This window comes from Corvus cornix, chromosome 3, assembly GCF_000738735.6.
Source record: "Corvus cornix cornix isolate S_Up_H32 chromosome 3, ASM73873v5, whole genome shotgun sequence".
In the NCBI taxonomy this organism is placed as follows: Eukaryota; Metazoa; Chordata; class Aves; order Passeriformes; family Corvidae; genus Corvus; species Corvus cornix.
The window spans coordinates 66,892,825-66,917,809 of NC_047056.1; the positions used below are offsets into that span (position 1 = coordinate 66,892,825).

General features: G+C 37.6%; 1 protein-coding gene across 3 annotated transcripts in view; it reads left to right on the forward strand.

Moving 5' to 3' along the window:
• The window catches only part of HS3ST5 (heparan sulfate-glucosamine 3-sulfotransferase 5), a 193,494-nt gene that overhangs the window by 96,910 nt on the left and 71,599 nt on the right, over positions 1-24,985 (forward strand). For all 3 annotated transcript variants that reach the window (XM_010402683.4, XM_039569741.1, XM_019291043.2), the window contains exon 2: positions 3,147-3,354. The gene's annotated coding sequence lies outside the window, so the exon portion shown is untranslated. The remainder of the gene's footprint in view (positions 1-3,146; positions 3,355-24,985) is intronic.

Below are 24,985 nucleotides of genomic sequence, written 5' to 3' on the forward strand. Positions count from 1 at the left end.
TTATTTTTTTCTTTGTCCCCTGTCACACAGTTATGGCTCTCTCTATCTGTTTTCATGGCATTATGGCAAATTCATTGTTTTTGTAGGGACCAACTCTGACTGTGATTTGAACCTTCCAGTGTAACCTTGACACTTTGAAAGTTAATGCCTTCTGTCTCACTCTGTAGAAGTGTTAAGCATGATTCAGCTCTCATGGTTTAATCTAGCTCATTTTATTTTTCATTGAAATGGACAAGGTGTGTGCACATGACCAGATTTTGGTATTTTTTGAGGAAGAGAGACTTTCATGTGTGAATAAAGAGAAGGTCATTTACAATGTCCAAGTGTTTAGTTGCTTGCTATTTTCTAAACTAGAAAAATAAATCATTAAAAAAAAACCCAAAACAAAACAAAATAACTGAAAATTTCTTATTAAATTCTGTCTTTAGATGATCAGCAGACTCTCGTCATCTGTTTTTATAATATTTCTTGCAGGGTTCTTGTTCTTGAACTGCGCAAAAACCCCCTATGTCTAACTGATTCAGAAAGGGAAACCTGTAAACCAACTCAAGTCCATTATTTAAAATAAACAAACATGATCTTCAGCAAGTCTTACTTTTGGTGTGGACAAAGACTCTAGTCTTAGGTAGAGTGGGTAAACACACACTGAAAATGGATAGTCACTAAACAAGAATCTCTAGTGTTCTCATTAGCACAAACAGAAACAGTTAAATTAGAAATCAAATAAGAAAAAAATTATTATGTTACTCCATTTAATTTGATTTTTCACTTCATATGTATTCATCTAAATTGCTTACAATAAATAAATTTATTATATTTGTGATCATTTATATATAATTACCTATATTGATATTTGCATATATTCCACATTGAATTGTGGCTTTTATTGGTAGATCTGTCATTACTGAAACTTGTTGTATATCATTAATGAGTCTTCATCAGATAATAGAAGATAAATTCCATCTAAGTTTGAAAACAATCTATTCTTTGTAGAATATATGTGTTCATTTAAACTGAACAGTATCCATTTTATAAATGTTTACATATTGTCTCCTCAAGCCTGATGGGAAACCAGTCCATTCTGCAAATACAGAATGCCCATAAAATGATAGGACTTTTAACAACATTATTCTTAGGGAGCTTGAGTACTGCCTTAGAAAATTTTAACTAATTTAATTCATGCAATACACCTAGGAAAGAGAGAAAATATTTATACGCAGCTTTTCTCCAAAAGTGTTTTCAAATCTCCTTTCTTTTCTCTGAAACCTCAAAAGGTGGTGATGCTTGCCATAGCACAGCCCTTAGAATGCATTGTATTTTCCTTGTGAGCAACTCAGCTGAAAGTCCTGCAACTCAGAGCAGGACTTACTCGTGATACATTAAGAGCCCTTGAGAGCTCCCTCTTAAGGGACTTATCACATTTGCTTCCCTCACTCTCTGTGTCGCACAAAGGAGTGATAGCAAGCACTGTTTGGATCTAATGCTACAATCTGTATCTCTAAGTATCACTGTCATCAAAGGAATCAGACCCTTATGATTATCAAAGTCCCATTCACACGACTGAGAGATGAGTTCATTGTCTTTTTCATGTGACTATTAATCTCCCCCCAGGGAGAGCTTGTATGTTCAGAGAGATGTTTTCTAGGGGTTTTTTGTTTGTTTGTTTGCTTTCTGGAGCCAACTTATTAGTTCTCAAAGATACTGTACATGATACTGGCACGATTTCTCAGAGCAGTAGTTGAGATGTTTTACTAGTTATTTCAGCCGAACATTTACTCTGTGAAACTGATCTATCAAAAGAAGGCATTTGGGACACTATCAAGTTGATCTAATGTATGAGCTCGAATTATTGTATCATTATAATATGGTGCTTGGTGTCTTTTGCCATTGATTTGCCTACATTTTTTTAATTGCTCAATCAGAAGCCATTTATCTGATATATTATTAATGAATAAGTGCTTGTGATGGAAAAACAAAATATTCAGTGTTGCAAATCATGTATCCTACAGGCAACTGCAGTCAGAAGTAAACTGCTCTTGAGCCAAGTGGTTTATGTAATGCAGATGGAAATTATGTGTTGAAATAAACACTTCATTGAAAAAAAAGGATGGCTGCTATTCTCCTAGACTTTTACAAGATTCTACGTTCTTTCATTGGTGCAAAGTTCAGTTTCAAGTGTGCAAAGGCATCTGCACTTGTTAGACTCCAACCATACTATAAGGTTCTCAAACTGGTCATTCTTTGCAATATTTTTGCAGAAACCTTTTGATTTAATGTTGATCCTCTACTCACAAGTATTTTTTCCCAACTAAGAGAATAATTGCAGAGTTAATGTCTTTTGGCAGGTCACATTGGCATTGATGGTTTTGAGGGCTTAACTGTATTCCAAATTCCTTGGGACCTGATTTTCTTTGAATGAAAGTAGATATGTTCATGCCCGAAGCTAGATATTGTAGTACAGGGTTTGCAATTAAGTACCATATTCACATTTGTGTCTGTGACCCACTTCTTCAATATGGAGGCATAGTTTGATTATTAAAGAAAAAAACCAAGGAAACCAAAACCAGAAAATAGAAAAAAGACAAGATCAACTAAACAATTCTCACTAAATGCTGTTACCATTTTCATCAGCTATGTCTGGCATTGTTCTCAGTATAAAAGTAGTTTTTCCAGTGGTTTACAAAATGGTTGTAAAGTACATTTCTGGCCAATGTCAAGGGTGAAATGTAGCAGAGTAGCAGTAGCATGTGCAATATATTACCTCTTTCCATTAAATAAATATCTAGCATTCCTTTTTCTGCAGCTCACTTAAAATAAGTGTAATTAGCTATTTTCTGTCATTAGGAATGACTTTTGTTTGGGGCTTATTATTGTGAAATGAATTTGTTGTAATTTTCCTTTCCCCTTCCCCTTCCCCTCTAACCTGTGCTCCAGATTCCAGCTGCCAATGTTTACAAGATACTGACACAGTACTTCCAGAAACATGAGCTGACAAGTACTACCTCTAGGGCCCTACTACAAAAAATTTCTTTTCATTCTTAAACAGGGAAACTGAGAGTTTGGGTTCTTTCAGTTGTTTGGTTTGGTTTGTTGGGTTGTTTTTTTTTTTTTCAAATATGCAGCAAGGGTCTTCTCTTTTTGTACAGGCTCAGCGAGTTGTACACCATTTCAGCAGAGATGTCTGATCTTTCCATCTGCATACCTGGAGATGCTTTATTCCCTGAATGGTCTTTTCAGTAACCACTAAAGACTTCGTGGGACTGAACACTGGAACAGATGAGTTAAATCCTTTTGGAATGATCTTCATCAAATCTAGATGTACTGGACTTTCTGGATGTGCCTAAGGACACAAAGGTTAGTGTCTTCCTTAAAAGCCTCAGGTTTCAGGACTGCTTCATTTAACATTTAGCACCAGGGATTATGTTTCAATTTGTTGCTTAAACAGACGCACAGATGAATAAAATGGTGATTAACATTGCACATAGAGCTGAGATCATGCTTTTAACTACCACGTAATAAATGTGCTTAGTGAGCTCGGGCAACCTAAAGCCTTCTAAATTACTTTCTGGCCAACAAGAGAAAGCTCTACCCGTGCTCTGAGCTTGATTGCCACTAATCATTTTTGTGGTATTTTTTCTAAACTTGTGTTTAGTGCATTTCAATCACTCTCACCTGATTTACAACCAGTAAAAAGGGGACAAGAGTGTTCTGCTTACCTCTGTTCATGAGATGGCTCTTGTTTACAGTCAGTGGGGATCAGGGGTAGGTGTTTGTTCAGCTGTGTGCTTGATTGTTCTAGATGGCATATAGGCTTCAGGGGAATGCCAAAGACACACATAACATATTGGAAAAATTAATTTCCTTTTAATGGCAGCTATTCACTTTCTGGAAACTCTTGAGATTTTAATAAAATGCTTTTCTACCCTTTGATTTCTCTTAAAATATTATATAATCCACTGATATCATTCTGACACTACTTTGCCATCTCAGGAAATCAACCTTGACCAGAACAAAACATTGACATTTTTCTATGGTATGATCGAAAACATAGAAGAAATAATTTTGTGAACAGATATATGCTCAGAAAGGTGGTAGAATGTGTGTGGGCATATGTGCGCATCAAGTCATATCTCAGACACATAACTGACAAGGAAAGTAACAAGATCATAAAGATACATCAGGATTTTCAGCACTAATCATAACATTATAAAAAACCACCATGTTCATAATGATGTGGATAATGCTATGAGCAGTAGAGAAGAAAAGTGAACAATCATGTAACCTTGATTTTATTCTTTGATTGCCATCTGTTTTTCATCTTTTACAGAATATTCTTCAGGATTAATGCTCTATCTGGGTTTGGGGGAAGAGGGGGGAAAGTTCTTTTCAGTTTTATTCTGTCAACTTCATCTTACTTCATATGGACATTTAAAAAAAAAATTTAGTTTTACAAATGCTATATTTTCTCATTAAACATCTCCACAATCTGTTAAAATAATTTCAGCAAACCTATTGGCTAAAGTAGATGGAGATCAAACTTGAGCTATAGAGCTATAGAGCTCAAGTTTGAGCATTAGAGTTATATGAATTGAGTTCTGCTTTTTCTTTTCTGTGGAGGGATTCTAGTGATGTCTGAATAATAGCTTTCTAGTCAATCTTCTTCTGTCTGGTACTCTAGCTAGCATTTTTGTTTGTATTCTAAACACTTACTCCCAGTATAAAATATCAGACGACAAAAATATCATCTCTCATCAAAAATAATTTTTTGCCCATTGGCACCAAATGTCTACTCCAGACAGGAGAAGAGGAGAAAAAATCAAAATAAACACAAAAAACCCAATATGGTTCTATTTTATCTAAGTTCTATTGAAGTTACTGCGAATTTTTTGTAATAGAATTCAAGAGGAACAAGAATGTGAATATAAAAATACAGACTCCATTTAAAAGCAGAAGGTTAGAGGAGTTGCAAGATTGTGCAAAGTTTTCTGTGTGGAGGAGAGCTGTGTTTGTTCTGTGGGGTGCCCTCAATGTGATACCTAAATATTTTCCAAGAAAGTGAAATTCATATAGAGCATACATTGCAGCTTTAATATGTGGATTTTTTTAAAATAATATTACACCTTTTATACTTCTCTGTGTGTTTGTGTGTGTGTATTGTGAGGTGAATGAATATCTCAGTTTCAGAGTTAAAATGTCAAATGCGTTACAAACACCATCTTCCTGCACTGTGCCTATGTTTGTACTTCTTGGGAGATTTGTGCAATATGTCTGTGTGTGGACTGATAAACAAACATAAAGGATAGGATTATGGGTTTGGCTAGCTCAGTGTAGTTATTGGTAGAATCTTGCTGTTTTAGGACAGATAATGCTGGAAGATAGGATCATAGAATGCTTTGGGTTGGAAGGGATCTTAAAGATCATCCAGTTACAGCCCTCCTGCCATGGGCAGCGACACTTTCCATTAGACCAGGTTGCCAAAGCCTCATCCAGCCTGGTCTTGAGCACTGCCAGGGATGGGGCATCCACAACTTCTCTGGGCAACCTCTGGCACTACTTCACCATTCTCTGAGTAAAGAATTTCTTCCCAACATCTGATCTAAACCTGCCCTCTCTCGGGTTGAAACCATTGCCCCTTGTCCTGTCACTATATGCCAATATAAAAAGTCCCTCCCCCTCCTTTTTGTAAACCCTCTTAAGGTAGTGGAAAGCTGCTATAAGGTCTCCCAGAAGCTTTCTCTTCTCCAAGTTGAACAACACAAGTTCTCTTAACCTGTCTTTATAGGGGAGGTCCTCCATCCTTCTAATCACCTTTGTGGCTCTCCTCTGGACCTACTCCAACAGGTCCATATCTTTCTTGTGCTGAGGACTCTGGACCTGGATGCAGCACTCAGGTGGGGCCTCACGAGGGCAGAGTTGAGGAGGAGAACCACCTCCCTTGACCTGCTGGACATTTCTCGGTTGAAGCAGTCCAGGATGTGTTTGGCTTTCTGAGTTGTGAGAGCGCACTGTTGGCTCATGTCCAGCTTTTCCTCCATGAGCATCGCCAAGTCCTTCTCCACAGGGCTACTTGCAATGAGTTCATCTCCCAGTACTCATATCTGGAATTGCCCCAACTGAGGTGCAACTTGCACTTGTCGAACTTCATGAGGTTAAGCATCCTCCATATCTTTCACTTTACTTACAGTATTGCTACTAAAGCATACCTTCATTAACACCAATATATAAATTTGGATGGAAAATCATGTTAAAAAATTTGCTTTGTTCTTCATTTTTGTGGATTTTGTAGTTAATATTACAAAAAATGTTACAACTATTTGATAGATTGGAGAACAAACTGTCCTTGACAGGTAATAGATATGTTCGTTTAAACAGTGCAAATCAAAAAGAATAAGCTAAATTATCTGACTGGCTGCAAAACTGATGGAGTTCCACCTGTCCAAATTTTCCATGGTTAATTTTTGTTACTGGCTGAATTTTATCAAACATGTGCAGCTAGATTTATACACAAGGCTTGCAAAAGCTTAGGTAGCAAAAGTAAGAAATTACCCAGATGTAAGTGAATAAATGATGGTTATACTGAATTGAGTACCTAATTTCTTAGGTCAAAAGAAATATTGTGCATTTAATGAAGAAAAAAAAAAAATGGCTTGGGAACTGGGAACATTTGGCATAACCTGAGACTTAAAACTGACCCTGGAGATTTTATGTTAAGCCTACAGCATACAGGCTATATCCTGGAGGCTACAACTTCCTCCCAGAGGTCGGGAGGAGAGTCCCCTGATACAGGAAAGACTGAATTCTGCCCTTCCATGTCCTAGGAGGTTGTATCAATGTGTGGAAATAAAAATGTCTTCTGTCAAATATATTTTGTGACCAAAAAAAACCCCAGAAGTGATCTATCCACCATTTCAGAAGTAGGTCAGAGCTGTGAACCCTAATCTAAAGCAACAAGACTGCAACTCAGCATAAGGTCCCTTAAGATAAAGAAAAACAGGTTGTGTTTAAGATATGTCTATACCCTTGTCATCACCTTTGCCTGTCTTGTTGGTTCTCCTGGGAACCACCTTTCACATAAGAGTAACCTCATCTTCCTCTCAACCATTATTTCCTATCAGAAAAAACAAAGCTACATACATCTATCTGTAACAGCAAAACAAGGCTTAGGCATGAGTTTGATCCCTGGCTCATGCTCATCCATCCCATCTATTCACATATTTCCTCGGTTTTTCCCCACAGTCCCATTCAATGCATGGTAGATTTCAGGGAGCAGATAGGGAAGGGACAGTTTCCAGGAAGCATCTAAAATTAAGCACATATTTTTGGGGGGTAGAGTGACATTGTCACCCACACTCTGGGCAAGAGAATTAGTCCTGGTTTTTTCAACTTAGAGACAAGCACACTGCCAAGTGTTGCAAAGCCAAGGCCCCCACTGACTCCAGCTGTGGAGCACAGATATCTTTTATAGTAAATCTTTCCACTGGTCACCAATTAAAGGAGAGAGAGTTTGAGGAGGATAAGCTGAGACACCTCCTCTTCCATTTTGGACTCTTAGAGAGGATGTAATGAGAAGTATTTACAGTATTTATTGCTTTTACACGGTAGAAAACAATTTCTCAAACAACTACAGTGAGTACAGAGATCCCAAATCCTTATGCCCAGGCCTGGGTTTTTTTTTGTTTTGTTTTTTTGGTTTTTTTTTGTTTTTTTTTTTTTTGGTGTCATTTCTGGCTTTAATGAGATAAAGAATTCATATGAATGAAATTATGTTTACCATGTTACTCTTGCGGCAGAAGTTTATCCCCTGTGTCATCTTGTAAGGTCATGGTGGTTTTGCTCACTTTTGTATAGTCTTTTCTGGAAACTTTCAATATGAGTTTACCTTAGTAGTATGTTAAGCATCACATCTATTAGCTGATTCTGTTATCTGTCATACAATTTTCTCCTATTCAAATTAAAGAACTTGTAAACATGGAATTATTTTTCAGTAAAAAAATTGATGAGAGAGATATGATGATAAGCTTTAACAATATAATAATTAAATAATTTAAATATAAACCCATGAATTCTAGACACTTTGTCCCTTCTAATAAAAATGTGAATATCAAACAGTTTTTACAAGAGGTAGTAAAGGATTTATACATTTCCCTGTCTCAATAATTTAATTCATGTAAGATTTAAAAAATATTTGATTTAAGAAAAGGTGGGTATTTTTACTTACTTGGGAAAAAAGGCATTTTAAACAGCAGGATGTAATTTCAGAGTATTTGCAGTCGAGAGGCCTCTGCTGAGCAAAATACTCATTCAATTTAGGAATGCAGATTATAATAATTTTCCTATCTCGCTCGCAGCAGGATTCCTGCCATCGTTTTGCAAACCCACAGGTTGCACTATTGAATGACTAGCTAACTTCAGTTTCAGGTAACACATGCTTTAAATGTATTCTCATTACCTCAACTTAGTTATAATGCAAAGCTGCTTAGTTTCACCAAGTGAAATGGGATACACTTAAATTGCCTCATCTAATATAATACTCCTTAATACATGCAAAGTGGTTTATGATGGCAAAGCTTGTAGAGCATGAAAATCAGCAGGGAAAGTAAGGTTTTCTGGCTAAAATCGTCAAAAAGAAGTCCTATTTTATATCATTTCTTTTTAAAGAGGTTAAGAATGAGGAAAGAGAGATTGGAGTAAGAAATGATAAGTTTAGAAAAATGTAAAAGTACATTAACCTTTTAATATATCAGCTCTACCAAACAAGAAAATTATCAACTAAAGCTGTTCTTTCAGTAATATCCTTTGCACTGTAAACTTAAATGTAAAATATGCAGTGGCCAAAATGTATTGCAGTAAGAAACAATATTCATCATTCTATCTATTTTATGCAGGGCGTTTTATATTGTACAACATGTTTCCATTTGCTAGTATTATTAATCCAGTTTGGTGTGGCTGTATTAATTTGCAAGGACTTTTTTAATTTCAGACAGGGCCAAGGAATTACTTGTCTCTCTTCTTCCTTTAAATGCTAAGTGAATATATCCCAATCTTGTATACCTTGCAGACACAAAAACTGGTTTCAGTAGGACCCCAGAACAACTGGTAACATAATTTGCTTTTTTCCCAATATCCTGCACCTGCAGTCTGACCACTGGGTTATAAATCCTTTCCCTCCATCCCTTTCCAATACCTCCAGAAAGCTCCAGAGAGGGGCTAAGCTGCTAAAGGCTTTGCAGATGACACCCAAGTGTATATCTCACTTTCTACAGATGTAACCAGAGCCATCATAAAGATGTTGCACTGCCTAGAGGAAAACGGCTCCTGGAGAAGAGCATCTGGGTGAGGATGAATTTGGGTGAGATCCAGATGATACTGGTTGAAAGACAGAATGATCCAGACAGCCAGTTGAGCAAGATTCCTACATTCATGCCTTAAGCATTAGTTTGCGATGAGTTTGCGATATGAGTTTCCATATCCTTGGAAAAAGGCAGGATAAGCACATTGCTCATCTGTGGCCCCAGAGAATGAACCAAGAACTCTTCACAGTCCAGTTAAAAGCATCTGCAACGCGGGTTTTTTTCTGTCCTTGTTAGTTTTCACTTTGTTTATAATATGAGGCAGCAAAACCAAAAAAAATCTAAAAACATTTGCATGCCTCTGCTTACTTTCTAAGGGGTTGATACAACTCAGTGTATCCAGGGCTGTTTCGCTCTTCACAGTAAGGGAACATTGCTCCCACAGTGCAATGTCTCCAAAGCTCCTATTCACATCAGGATGAAAAGCACTAATCTTGTTCTCAAAGGTACAGCTGTTTTGGATCTCTTGATAGCCACGATTGCTTTTTCATTTTCTGCAAATGGACAGCTTCTACAAGAAACAATCTGAAAACTTCTGAGCAAAAAGGGTCCCTGAGAGAAGCATAATGCTTCTCATCTAGTTATACAGTGAGCTTGTATGGTCTGTACGTACTGCAGAGGCCTTTCAACAAATAATTTGACTTCCAGAGGTTCTGTACATCTGTGAAAATTAACACTTCTACTCTTGATGGGAAAAAGGTTAAAGGCAGGTAATTTAAAGTCTGGGAGGTCATACAAACATTCTTCATCTGTGAAGTTTCAGGATACAACAGCTCCTACAGTAATGAATAACTGGCAAGTAGAGGTGAAAGCATACGTGAAAGCAAATATGGGGACAAATAATGTCCCATGAAAACACACAATGGGAGAAGTCACACACAATACTCCTGGGGAAGCTAGAGTACAATTTCAGGGTGGAACAGGTCTTTGAACCTGTTCCCAAGCACTGATGAAAAATTATTAGTATCTTTATGGAGGAGAAATACCTGTAAAATTGTTGATATTCACTGTAAAAATCTGGAACCTTCTCCCTGGAAGCATTATCTTTGCTTTACTCAGTTTCCTCAACAGGAAGCAGAAGAAGTCATCCTGGGGTCTTGCTCCTGAGGATTTTGTTGGTATAAGCAGTCACCTACGGTTTAGTTCCCTAGGTTTTCTGAGGCCACAACATGACCCACGTAAGATGTGCTCCTCTAAACATTTCCCTTGTGTTTCCTCCAGCTCACATTCAGGAGTAAGCAAGAGTAAAATAACAATACAGCTCTTCAGCTTTTTTGCCTTTATTACTGGTGATTGCATGGTTTTGATTTTTGGTGGATACTTGTCAGAAATTTCTGTTCCAAAAGCAAAGGCGTATTCAGAGAGTACTCTAGTCATCCTGTTTATTTTCCTTTTATATTTTGCATATATGAACTGGTGCGTTGATCTTAATTGGTTAATCTTTGGGCCTCATAAGGGAAATACATTCCTAGAACTTTTTCCTCCTGGTAATGCCTTCATTGTAGTCTCTTGTTGGCTCACCAGCTGTGCTGCTTATCACAGCCTCATTCACTTTATGAAAACTCTTTAAAATGTTATCCATTAAAAGCTGTGTAAAAACTCAGTCCATGCTTGTGAGACACTTGTAGGAACATGTAGTTATTGGGAGGAATAAAATAAAAAATGCAAAGCTATTATTCAATCGGTATGTGCACAGCCATGCTGTACTTACTGCCATCATGAATAAAGCATTTGTTTTTCTAAACTGTGTGTATATTCCTAGAGGGGTACTTAAAAGACAGAGCTTGTTAGAGAAGGCATGAAAATGTAGAATTCCTCCAGTTTCAGTGTTCAAATCATAAGGTATAATCATAAATCCTGACTGCAGTCTGACCAGCTAAAAGGGCACACGGGACTCCACTAGAAAGCTGGGAATTGCTTTTCCTTGACCATTTGTGTAACCCAGCTCCTCTAAGGAATGAACAGCCAACCAATCCATGTCATGGTCTAGTGGTGTTGCTCCCCCAAAATGCCCTGTCACTGCAGGAAGTCTCAGCAGACACAGGGCAGTGAACACTCCAAAACACTTTCCTGATCAGCCTCTGCCTCCTGGAGCCTTTGCAAATCAGAAGCTGCAGTGTGAACATTTTGCTCTCGAGGGGATATAATGAAAGCTGACATGCTTTGATCTGCTAGGAGACTCACAGGAAATACTGCCATAAAAATACTGGGTTCCCTAGGGAATTTATGCTTGTTGATTTGGTTGGTGCTTTTTCCTATATTTTGAACTGTTACTTGAAAGTTTAAATCCTTCTTCCTTCCCTAAAAGAGAATTACCAACCCAATTGCAAGATGTGTATACTAAAGCTTGCCAATGCTTTCTGTGTCCTTCCTCATTGTTCTGATAGAGGGTGGCATTTTCTCTCCTTTTTTAGTATGCTGGTATCTTGATGAAGGTCAAGGAAACTTGATCTTCAAGTCTTAACCAGCTTGACAAAATGATCCCTGCTTTAACAGCTTTTGCTTGAAATACCTCTTAATATTTCAAAAATACCAAAACTATGTACACATTGTTTACAAAAATTTAATCGCAAGTTTCTTTTAACTTACTAATGCAAAATGGAAAAAATTAAATAGTTTTCCTTTTTTTTTTTGATTTACTGTTCTAGCTAACTTTCATGTTTTGTAGCAGATACATGATTATCTGATTTTTCCTCCTTGCAGAATTGTGTGCATTGAAACAAGGTAATAGTGGTATTTTCTTTCCATAAAGCACTTCCTTTTATACCTGTATATATTGTGTGATTCCATCACATGGTAATATATACATATTTCTATGTGAATATCTGTTGTAACTTCTTTGAAAGCATCAGCTACACCCTCGTGAAGTCACAAGGCTTATCACAAACAAAGCTTGGATGTTTGTTATTTTAACATCTTGTGGATGTAGAATTTGCATTCTAAAAATATGCAAATTCATGCTATGGATAGAACTTTCTGATGTAATTTTGTTGTCCGATGTTTTGTAACACTAAGTTGCTCCTAAATTATGTCCTTAAGAACAAAAGTCAATGTTCTCATATATGCTTCAGGATTATTGGCATGGTCCTAGAAGGATGTAAATACCTGAAGTATAATACAGGCAAATCAGAATAGAGAAACCTACCCTTTGAAGATTCACAAGTATCTTAGCTTGCAAGAACGCTTGTCACTTCAAATCCTGTGATCACCCAACCCAGAAGCCTTGCTATATTGGGTGTGTTTTGTATCCAACTAATTCTTGCATTCCACAGACAGTTCAGATTTCACAAGACAGGTATCTCCAAAAATTTGTGTTCTTCATTGTTTGGACAGTGAAAGTTTTTTAGTAATCTTGTGATTCTCACCTGAGAGCATGGGCAAGTTTTTCTTGGTTTGAGGACTTAGGTTTTAATAAGGAAAAAAGTTGAATAGAGACTGAATTCTAAAATTTACATCTCATTTTCAGAGGTAATCCACACCCAAGTCTGCTTCCCAACACCAAGTCAGAAGAGATTGTGAAGCCATAGGATAATATATAGAAAGTGTATTTACTAAAATACTTCAGTTTTCACTGGCTTGTGCTCATGCATTTGCATTCTTGTGTTATCATGGATAGAAATGATATTCAGTGGTAAATGGAAGAAAAACATGGAAAATAAATGGGCCATGCACTTTATCCACTCCTACTTACTGTTCCATATCAAAAATGCTTATTTAATATTTCAGATGCCTGAACATCTTAAATATATGGATTTTTAGAAAAAAGGCTTTTCTACTTTTGCAAAATTCAAAATGTCACAGAAAAATCACCCCATTTGTAACTCAGATTAAAAGGTTTTGTACTTTTCAATTTCATGTTCTAAAAATGGCATGGATCTGAAATTTATAGTCTTCATATCTTCTCTTAAAAAACCCTCCAAACAACTGGAAAAATTGCCCCACCTAAATAGCTATTCCTTTTCTCGCATATATCAGAGATTTTAAGTCATTTTCAGAAGTTATTATAGCTTCCTCCAATCCTCTTATTCTCAGTAACTCTTGGAACCTGACAGCTCAATCAGGTGTGAAAAATAATCTAATTTTCATAAGCACACTAAATATGTTGGAAGTTGGGTTTTCAGTAAATAGATGACATCAAATATATATATTTTTTTTAAATCATTGTTCATTCCAAGATAGTTGCACTACCTACAAATGACAGTAAACTAACATAGAGGATTGGAAGATTTTTGTGCTTATACAAACTGTGCTGGAGGCTTGAAGACATGCATTTGGAATCTTTGTCCCTGTTTCTGAATATCATGACTCTTTATTTAGAATATGACTATATCTCAAACTAAAAATAAAATAAGGAAACATTTTCCTATCTTTTTTCTTCCACCTCACAAACTGCATAGATCTCACAGGCCCAAACTTGAATTGTACAATCTGTTCCTTGGCCTCATTGGAGGGACTGAGGAGTTTTCCTGCCTACAAGCGTAAGTATGTAGCAGAAGTCTCTAAATTGAGAACTTGCTCATTTTAAGCTGATTCTGTAATCAGAAGCCCAGATCTGAATCACATTCTGGAAACATTTGTCTCTTGGCACTGATTACAGGGAGAGTTTGAGGTGACTTCAGCTCCCAACTTAGGCATTTAACTGAGAAAGTCATCATGATGGAGAGTGAATCCAGACCCTCACACTGCCACATTCCCAATCCAGATCCCACATGAAACCTGGTTGTAGCCAAAGAGGATGGGAGCTGTGTATTTGACCCAAAGGACATAGATGATCTCCTCAGACCTTGATTCAAAACTTGCCAGAATGTTTAACCTTGGAAAATAAGGACATATGGAAATATTGACACAGCCTCGAAAGCTGTAGTTCAAACATATCTGCAGTAAAATGTATTAAGCTTGTAGCTTTGACAAAGGAATGGGATGATGCATAACTCAATGAATACAGGAGGTCTTTTCCTCTGAAACTCCAGACAGCAATGCTCAATCTCAGCAAAGCTCAACAATGTATAAATAGCTCTTTGTCACTTTCATGAATGCTTGTTTACAAACCCCTCAATCCCACGGAGTGCAAATAAAAATTGACACGTTACACTGTAATTGAAGGTGCATGTGTATGTGCTGCAGTACTTGTTTATCCGTGCAATGTTGTGTTGGGCTGTGCCAAACACAATGGAAAGAATGGGACCACTGCAGTCATTTTAACAAGTTATTTGGCTGCATTCATGATGTGATCTACTTCTGGGTCTCGTGAATGCATTCAGCTTTACTTGTTAACCAGCAAAACATTATTTATTAATGACTTCTTCATGCTTTATTAAGCCTAATGTCAAAACACCTCTGTGGGACTCTAGGCATGTTCTCTCTTTGTATTAAATCCTTCTAAAGAAAATGAAAAATTATGCATCAAAGCTTCAGATAAAACCCAGTAGATATCAGTTCAATTTCTCTTTATCCTGGCAGATGATGTTTCTGAATATCTGTGAAAGCACAGCACTTGATTGTATGCTGGCTTATATTGAAGCATTCTGTAATTTCAGATGTGTCATTAGGGCACCTTAGAAACCTAAAAAGGCTACTGTGGTCTCCAAAGCTGAGTGGAGTGCTCAGATGGCAAAAACTGACAAGTTCACCGTAGAAGTAGAATGCTCTCTTTTTTCTATGACCTGATGTTCCTTATCAGAGGAACATTAAAATTACGCACAGTAGTAACAGGTTGAATTATCTGTGGCTTCTGTGGTTTGAGATGACTGGTATGGCTCAGGAAACTAAAACTGCAGTTCAACAAACTTTTTCACCCTTGATCTGACAGAACATCTTGTTCTCTAGCACTGGTGTGAGATTCAAATCCAGCAGTTCCGCATATCTTAACCTGTGACATTCTAGGACATATTTCATTGTTCTTCTACATGTGTTGATATTTAACATTAATTAAGCAACACCAGGTTTTAGACTACAGAAACATAGACAGAGTGGAATAAACTTGTGATTTTATGTAGTTGAAAAAATGGTTATTCCAAGGAAGTCAGCATATTCATCAATTCGTACATGAAGGAGAAGCCTTCGGATAAAGCTCCTAGTTTGTTCTCATCTTACATTTGAAAAGGAACCTTTTAGACACGTAGTTTTAAAAAAGATTTTGGTTAACAGAATTAATAACAGCCAATCAGAATCACCTGAGTTACAAAAATAAACAGAAGTCATATTAAAAACCCTCAATCTGTAAGAACTTTTAAAAATTAGAGGTCAGTTCCTTTTATGAAACACAATATTTAACATCTGAAGTGACAACACAACAGTTTAGCTGTTGAAATCTAAAGTTTTGCACAGTAGAGATGCCATTTTGTTTTTGCTGAAGACAGAGGTTCATTATAGGTTTTATTACGGACAGCAGAATTAAGGTGTAGAGCCTTACCTTTGCTCTCAACTCACCCTACCCTGTGTTTATGTATCAGATAAAAAAAGTAGTAAAATCTGACCAAAGACAGAGGCCAAAAATATTTGGTCGCTTTCCAATTCTAGCAATAAAAATCCATGGAGAAAAATTCCTGGAGGGAGTTGTAGATAGATGATTTTGACACTGCATAATCACTACTGCTTTATTTCTTACTTTCTCTTTGTAATTACTACCAGTTATGAATATTTAATATGAGCTTGTTTTGCTCTTTTCCTTTTACTTTCATCTTGCTACTTTCATCATCTTTCACAACATCTGAGAGATCAATGTAAGGCAATGGGATGGTTGGGGAATGTACCATATCGTTACCATATCACAGCAAACATAAATAATTGGGAGGACAGATCCACAGCTGGTGCCTGTGAACGGAGCTGACCCAATTTTGGTAGAAGCTGTCCAGTTACAGGCTGTCATGCAGAGACCTCTTGACATAGAGATTTCAGTAACATAAACTGAAGAGTGCCAGGCTTCTCTGCTGGGGTGCTTTGTCCCCTTTTCTGCCAAGTAAACACTGGAGCCTGGTTTGTCTCTTTTCAAGTGGGTGCCTCATCATCAGAGAAAGAGTCCTGCCTGTCTGTTGCATGGTTTTTGTCTGGCACTAGCTATAAAGCTGTGAAATAAGCCAGGGATAGTAGAGTAGGGCTCTGCTCTTTCTCCTCTGGTTATCTTTTGTGATAAATAATTGATCTTTCTACAGATGTTAGCCTGTAAATCCCAATGGGAAGGAAGCACCCCTGCTAGCCCAGGAAAAAACTCTGAAATGACACAGAGGCAGGATCAAAGTTAAAGTCACATCCTTTCCATTGGTGCTTCCTTATATTTAGCTTCGTTAACTGCAGAGGGTTTCTCTTTCAGGGTGTGGGGTTTTTCCCCCATGTTATTCAGCTACCATTACAGATTTTCCTCTTCCCAGCCTTCCTAATGCATTGCCTATGGTACATACAGAACACATGTAGATCATGGAGGGGTGTAAAGTGTGGCGTTGTAGTGCTGTGCCCAGCTTCCTGCTCTAGATCCAGCTCAAGAGCCTTGCACTGCCTAAAGGCCAAACAGATAATCTGGCTTTCTAGGAAGGGTAAGGCCATGCAGACTGGCCGCCACTACCATGGCACTTGGGCATGTTGCAGGTATTGTTTTAATGGCTACTATTTGCTGCTTTTACTCTGCTATTTGTGTATGCTCAGAGATTTATGCTAATAAGAAAGTGGAACTAGAAGATGTCACATTGAACCCTTTATGTATTGGGTTACTTTTTCTTTTAAAGTAAAAAAGATGTCAATAAAATTTCATTTGTTTCAGAACCGGGTAAATATTATTTGCCACTAAGACTTAACTAGGGTCCAGAAACTCAGCAGTAACTCATTTTAGACCAAAGGGAAGCTGTTGAGAGCTAGTCAGATCCCTCTAGATTACAAGGGAAGCAAGCGAGTCTGTAATGTACAGAATTCCCAGGAAGACACAATTAAAAATCATACTGTTCAGGAGCTACTTTATATGCTTTTGTTTTTAATAAAGCCCTTTGAGACCAGGAGCAGTGTAATATTCCTACTGCTTTTTGTATGTGTATGGTCTTCATGCTGCTCATTGTCAATCTACTGCACTTTCTTCTCAATTGTTCGCTGTTTAATGAGGAACTCAGGATTAGATGGAAGGTCACTTGCTTCTTTCCACAGATTCAGTACAAGCTCAGTTTCATTTATTTGATTTCCAGAAATGTAATTTCAGATGATTTTTGTGATATGGTGATATTACCATTCCTGTGAATGCATCATTTCTTCAAAACACAAGTTGTCTGTTTATAACTTACACTGGTTCACATTGTGACGTTCACTCATCCCTGAGGATGGCAGAGCCATGACAAGCTTTACTGACCTCACCCATGAGCTGACTTTGGTACAAACTGTCACTGACATTGATGTCACATCACCTGAGCCGTGCATGTGGGAGAGCTCACGTGAGGCACGTTTCCCCCTCTAGTGTTGTTCAGAGGAACTTGGTATGGATGGAACCATCAGCTGGGACAGGATTCTGGTGAAATTGGGGTTCAGCCCACCCCTGTGAACTTATGAAGCCAAGGACACAAAAATCCTCATGTCTTAAATCGGTGCAGTTACTGGCAGGTTTGTTCTGAAAATTTAAAAGAGAGCAAATATGCTCAAAGAGATGGGTTCTGTGCATTGTTGTCATGCCAATTTCACTTAGTCATATAATTTGTACCCTTTGTTGTACACATGTACCTCCCATCATTCTATATCACACAGTGAAAGATAACCTACTGCATATGAAGTAATGAGAAGAGAGAATCATGTAAAATTAATGCTTTAATGATTGGACTTTTGCTTTGCTTTGCTTATGTTTGGGGGAAAAGCATGTGTGGAAAGCTCTTCTGTATCGTCAATTACTGCTGCTCCAGGCTATTTCTGCTGTTGTAGCAGTTCCGATAAACCTACAGAAGAGAACCGCTTTTCTGTTGACAGCATATTTGCTGGTATTTCTGCAGCAGTTCAGTAATGTCTTTATTGTGTAATGTTGTATTTTAATAGTCAATTAAAATTCCCATTGAATTCACAAAATGGACCTAAGGACTTCTGAAGACTATTTGGCTAAAAGTACACGAGACTGTTCTGATAATCACTGCTACGACACTATTCAAACTTACTCAAAAGCCTTATCTTATCACAATAGGAAAAGTACTGAGGCAAGAGAAAACAGAAATACATTCCTTAATAAAGGAGTATTGTTCAATTCAACTGTTGTTGAATTGAATCTCATTTCTCTGTCATGACTATGTCTCCTCTCTTTTCCCTCCAACACTGCCAGCAAGTCTCTTCTGCCTTTGTTCATTTTCCCAACTCCTTTCTGTGTTGCCTCTTTCTCTTTTTTTTTGTTGCTGTTTTTTTCCTTTCGTTCTCATGTTCTCTACTAATAATAAATAATGCAGCGCCTTTGTGATGAGGATAGGAAGGTGATGAATAGTCCAGTAGTCAGGTTTCAGAGGCTTCACACAGGGTTTGTGTGAAGACTTCTTTTATTTTGTTTTCTTTATGCCTTTCATAACAAATGTGTTTACAGCCTCCAGGTTAAAAGGAATGAAAGTAGCAAAGAATACCTAAGATAAACTCTGTATGAGTAAGTACACCACTAACGGGCAGCAAGGCTTGCAAACACGAGTCATTCCCACTCACTCATTGCTCACTTCTGCCATCCCCACAACGTTTTCTTCAGTCCCATGATACTTGAAAGGTTTCTTAACACCTCAGCTGCTGGAATCGCTTAGTGCATGAAGAACTATTCTTCCATTCAGCATTTCTCAGTTCTCCCAGCTTCATTAGAGGATATTTTGTTTCCAGACATCATCAGTAGATATCCTTTGACACTTTTAAGATGATTTCCTCAGGACCTTACCCCATACAAAGAGGTAACAAGCTTATGTAATGTAGTGCACTGCCGATGTGTTGTGGGATTGTGTTCATAATATTTAGCAACTCCTGCAATTGCTCCACAGAGGAAGCTTGTTTCAGCTTCCACAGTCAGACACTGCAAACAAGGCAAATGACAAAACTTGCGAAAAGCCGTAAATAGGAAGCTCACAATTCAAGATACAAACAAATCCATGGGGTTACTGCTTGAGAGAATAGTAATAATTTTAGCCTTTTGGAAAGACAAGGACAGACAACAACATTTCATTGCAAACAACATTTCAGTCTTCCTCATTCTATTGCCTCTGGCCTTTTAGTTCTCCACTGTAGTGTGCAAATAAAAGTGAATTGGCACTTTCACATGTACTTCTGTGAAATAACACATCTACAGATGTGTTATTAATGTGGGTTTTTCAAGGCACAAAAGGACTGTGATTAAATTATAGGTAAAAAAATACAGTGGGCATCTGCTTGCAGGTCATTCCTCCTATTGTTTACTGCAGATGGTGAAGAATCATTTTGAACAAAGGTGAACATTTGGAGAGCACACAAACAAGATTTTACAGGGAATAAAGTCTGGGGCATTATTGGCTGGTGAGGGTGAAAGGGGTAGATTTTAAAAATTGGAAAAGTAGTAAAACCCATGAGAATTGTCACAGAGTGAAGCAAGCACTTGCTGGAGGCCGGTGTAGGGGTCAGTAGCAGAAGGACAACCAGCAAGAACTAAAGCTGGCATTTTCTATTTCAGCATTTCTTTGGAATTAAATCATTCATTCCACCTATTGAAGTATTTGCTTGTTCTTCCCTGGTGGGACCTTCACAAAGGTCTGGTGTACAGTCTGGTTTCAGCTGTAGGCTTAGAGCAAGGAGAAAAGACTGATGCCACATGGAGACCTGGTCCTTGTCTGCAGTGGCCTAGAGATGTTGCTATGTGCTCCTGTGTGCCTCTTGGCTCTCCCACACAGAGAGAACACTACAGCATGCTTTTTACCTAGAAGCCTGAGCTCTCTGCCATGAAAAACAAGGGTACATGGAGAAATGACAGGCTTTTGTCCTGAAATGTAGCCAAGGTAAGCACCCAGGGACTAGGGTAGCCTATTTCAGCACTCACTTCTCTTGTTTTCATATGTTATATCACAGTATTTAGTTCATGATTACATACTGTTTTTTTCAGACCTCTGCTTCGTTCACTGCACAAGGAGGGACTATGCACTGAGAACAAACCAGCAACACACAGAAAAAGTATTTTAATCTCTGTAGGATGCCAGTCTTGTGTAGTAAAAATGGAAGTCATGTCAGTTAAGGCACAAAAATGCACAAAGAAAAAATTAAAGCACCTGAGAATTCAAAAGTGGATATAGCAATTTTAGCAGTTACTGCCCACCAGCTGTTCATTACTATGCTTTAGCTGGAGGTTTCTGCCTTCACAGCAGAGTTATATTCACAGTTAGCATCTTAAAACAAGCCCACTGGCTTTGTGCTGAAGCTGACTCAATCTCTTGGTGAGGTCACTAAAACAAGGTAGTTGTGGATGTTGTAAGAGCAAGGGAGGGCAACTTCTTGAATTGCTTCAACTCTATCCCAGAGAAGACATACCTAGAGAGAAAACTCTGCCTTGGGTTTCTCTTGGCCTCTGCCACAGGTTTCCTGGAAATCATGGGCACATGACTAAAATTTTTTCACTGTTGTCCCCTAAATGCATTTTACTCCCAATTCATTCCATTTGGCTAAGCAAAAGGAAATATTTGGGGCCTATTGGCAGAAAAAGTGAAAAACTCTCAACTGCAGTTAAAGGTCCTGGGTAGCCTTCCCCCAAGCATGCCAGCAGACAGGGGTCAGGTTAAAGGCTTCTTGGACTGACTTTCAAGTTCACTGTTACATTTGGCAATTGAGCACCTGTTGGTCAGTTCCCTGTCTTGTGGGGCGACACTAGCAATACTCTCATCTCACACAGGCATTGTTGAGATACATTTTTTAAGCTTTAAAAAGAACTTCACTGCAGAAAGTCTTCATTTAAGGAAGCTGTCATTCCTATTAGAGGTAGAAAGTGAAATTCAGCCCATCTGTTGTGTACCGCTGTCCGATTTCAGCTTTTTCTCTCATACTTGTAAAATTCTTGAATGTGACAAAAAATATGACAATTTTTTTCAAAGTTGCTCTTCAGAGCATGTGGCAAATGATTCTTGGATATCCTTTTCACACTTTCAATGTGTGAGTGAAAGGATGTATGAAGAGACTTGTCTGCCTTTTCTTTCCTTTTCTTTTTCTTCATTCAAGCATGTAATGCCTCCTTTCCCAATATTACCCAGCGCCTTTCTGCGTGTGCCCTGTTGTCTGCATTGGTTACCTTTACTCTGTCAACTCAAAGTAGTGTTGATTAGAATGCTGATATGGTTGCTAACAAGCTGTATCTAATGTGTTGATTTCAGTCCATGAGACAAGTTTTCTTGGTATTATTTAAGTTGATAACGTAATAAAAGGCATGGTTGCTTTATGTTTTGGAAATTTACCTTACATCATCTCTAGATGTAAGAATTGTTTACATTCCCATGATCCGATCATCAAACAATGAACCAAGCAAGACCCACAAGCTCAGTTATCTTCTTGGGTGCTGCTTAATAGTGACACTGCATTTGTGATGAAGAAACAGCAGTTTGAAATATCCCCTACTGATAGCGCCAGAAGAAAGATGGAAAATGTCCAAAACTCTCTCATTTTAAAAACATTGCTGAATTCTTTGTGAATATATGAATATACATATCTTGCTTATTTGAGCAATGAGATTATTTTTTTCCTCACTTGACTGTATTTTCCACTTGTAGTACATATTGGTTCAGAAAGAGATAAAAGCTTGCCTCGTATCAAGGACGGTGAGAGGTGGGAAGTTCAGTTTTATGTGTATTAAAATTAGGAATTTATATTTTTTATCTACATTCTATTTTGCAAATAAGGGGGAAATTGGAGAAAGCATACACTCCATATTAAATATGACTGAATTTTCACTGTGATGGAATTGTTCCAGAATTGAACTATACTGCTTAGAAACATCAGGACACTGATTAGAAAACAGAGTAACTAAAATCAAAAGGCCTGGTTTCTTCAAGAATTGCTGCCCCTTTTGTGTGAATAGAAACAGAACAATCTAGGAAATGTGCTTTTGCATGTGGTCACACATGGAGGAACCACTATACCGCTCTTTATTTTAGGTGCCATTCTGTATCTTTTCTTCTGATGTTGGTGGACAAACCACAGAGATACCTCAGGCTTTGGGAAGGAAAGGTTAGCCTCTCAGGTCCTGCTGCCACCTTCCAACAAGCAGCCAAGGAGGCAGGTACCCACCAGAGCAGTGTCTGATCTGGCCTTACCCCTGCCAGCAACTTCTTTTCAACCTTTGTCATTGCTCGGAAAGGACAATCATAACCAAAATTACAGAAGGACTTAGAAGGAAATAAGTTTGAAGGCAATGATTGATTCATCGATGGATGGAGAAAGGCTTCCTCTTTTTCCTCCACTGCTGAGTTGTCAGTCAGACAAAACAAATTAGAAAATGAAAGTTATGGCCCAGGTGAAGCCAAGAGAAGGCAGTACATTAGAAAAGCCCCCAGCTGCAAACCCAGGTGAACTGGATGCAAATTTAACAATGTTATTATTGCTCGGTGAGGAGGATTTCTTGGGGAAAAAAGGCAATAAGCACAGAAATATCCTTGGGCAAGTGCTAGATTCTCTAGTGTGACCTGAAAAAACTCTGCTTTATTGTGAGCCATAACAAGGAGCTGAGCCTTTAAGACTTGTAATAGTAACAAAAAAGCAATTTATGCAAAATGGGGGCAATCCTCATCTCATAGTATCTAGAGAATAGACAGTTTTATAGGTGATTAATTTAAAAAGAAAAAAGGACAAAAGAGAAAAAGGTTGGCATAAGTTATTTAAAAGCTTTCTAGTACACTGCGACTGGGAAAGTATTAAGAAAACTAGAAAGGGTACGGCACTTGAGGAAAAGGCAAGGCATTGTGGGAATATGGTATGAAATAAAGCAGGATTCATTAATGTAATTATTGCAGAGACACTGTAGTAATACAGTAGTTAAACATTATGCCATGATTCCCCAAAATAAACCTTCATGAAGACAAGTCTTTATCTTTTCTACTTGGTGCTTTTACTGAAATTGTAATAACTCTAAACATACAAAGAAATTAATAACTATTTCTAAAATGCTGTAGAACTGTTCTGGGTTTGTTTTGTCTTGAGTTTGTTGTCTTTTTTTTTTTAATTCATAACGTCTTCAAAATGATTTAATCTAGGCATTGCAAGCATAGCCACTCTGAACAGAATTGCATACTGCTACCTTTATGAGTATTAATCAAAATTGAAAGACATATAGCTTTAGACTTTGGAAAGTAGTCAGTAATTCACACTGAGTGGTCCTTTTAATATGCATAGAAAGAAAACACAAAGTATTAAATCAGCACTTAATATCAGATTTCTTTAAGTGTGTAAACTTAGCTACCTGACATCATGAATCAAATTTGGTATATTAGGTTATAAATATTTGTATTTCTTTTTAAAGTAATAAACAGCCATGTTTGCTGTTACTATACAAAATATTAATTATGGTAGAGACTTTCAAAAGAACAAAAGGAAAATGGACACCCTGGGTTAAATCAGCCTGGTTATGAAAGCTAGAAACAATAAAAGATTTTGAATGGATTTCAGAAAGTAGTCATGGGAAGTTCCACACCAATGTTTTTTTAAGAAAGGATGTCCACATTCATATTTCCACTTCTGAGGTGCCAAATGTCTTTTATCACTTGCTGGTTTTTCAGTTTTTAAAATTCTTTATCCATTTGTTATGTTTCTGCAGAGACACCAAAGGATTTTGGCCTTAGGGAATTTAAAAATTTCCTCTAATCAGGAGGAAACACCAATCACTATTATTACTTTGCTGTAGCCACAATACAGTCAGCAAACTCTTAAAAACACTAAAATTAGAAAAGTAGACCTTTAAGTCTGAAATAAAGCAGTATCTTTCAAACTTATTATTAAGATCAGGCCTAATTGATGCACACTGGTTATTGGTATGGATCTCGTTAACTCTAAATCATTTTCTTAGCTTTGGTTTCTCAGTCCTAGGGGCATGGAGGTACCTGTCCGTGTCATGAGCCAGATCCCTAATCCAGGGCTGTGGCTGAGACTTTGCACCAACCCCCATATGTTTGGTGTTTCTTTCTGTTTTGCTTAAGCAAAAGTGGTATAAAGTCTGTGGTGTGAAGGGGAGAGGAAAATGGTGTGAAAAAGACCTGCAGGTATAGAGGTAAAAGTCTGCTAGCCTCAACTTTACATCAGGACGTGGAAGTAGCTTTGGCCCCTGTAACAGTAGTGACTGGAGGATCATCTGCTGTATTTCAGCACTGAGAAAACAACTGCCATATTTTAACTAATCCCTCAGATTTATGCCTGATTAGCAAGACGTTGTTGATGATTAAATACTTTCAGAATACGTATGTAATCAACTTCTCACCCAAATTTTATAGTTTGCAGAGAGAAAGTGGTAATTGGATAATGTTAGAAATGTTCCTTCAAAACACTGCTATCATGAATTAAATAGTAGCAGCTTTTTTAAAACCTGCTCCTGTTTTAAAGGCACTTTCTTTTTTTTAATTCTAAAATATTTATTCCAGATTTCAGTTTTAGAACAAGAGCAAATTATTTCTGCAACTAAGTAGTTTGTCATTTCCTTTATTATTCCATCTCTGTCACTATAT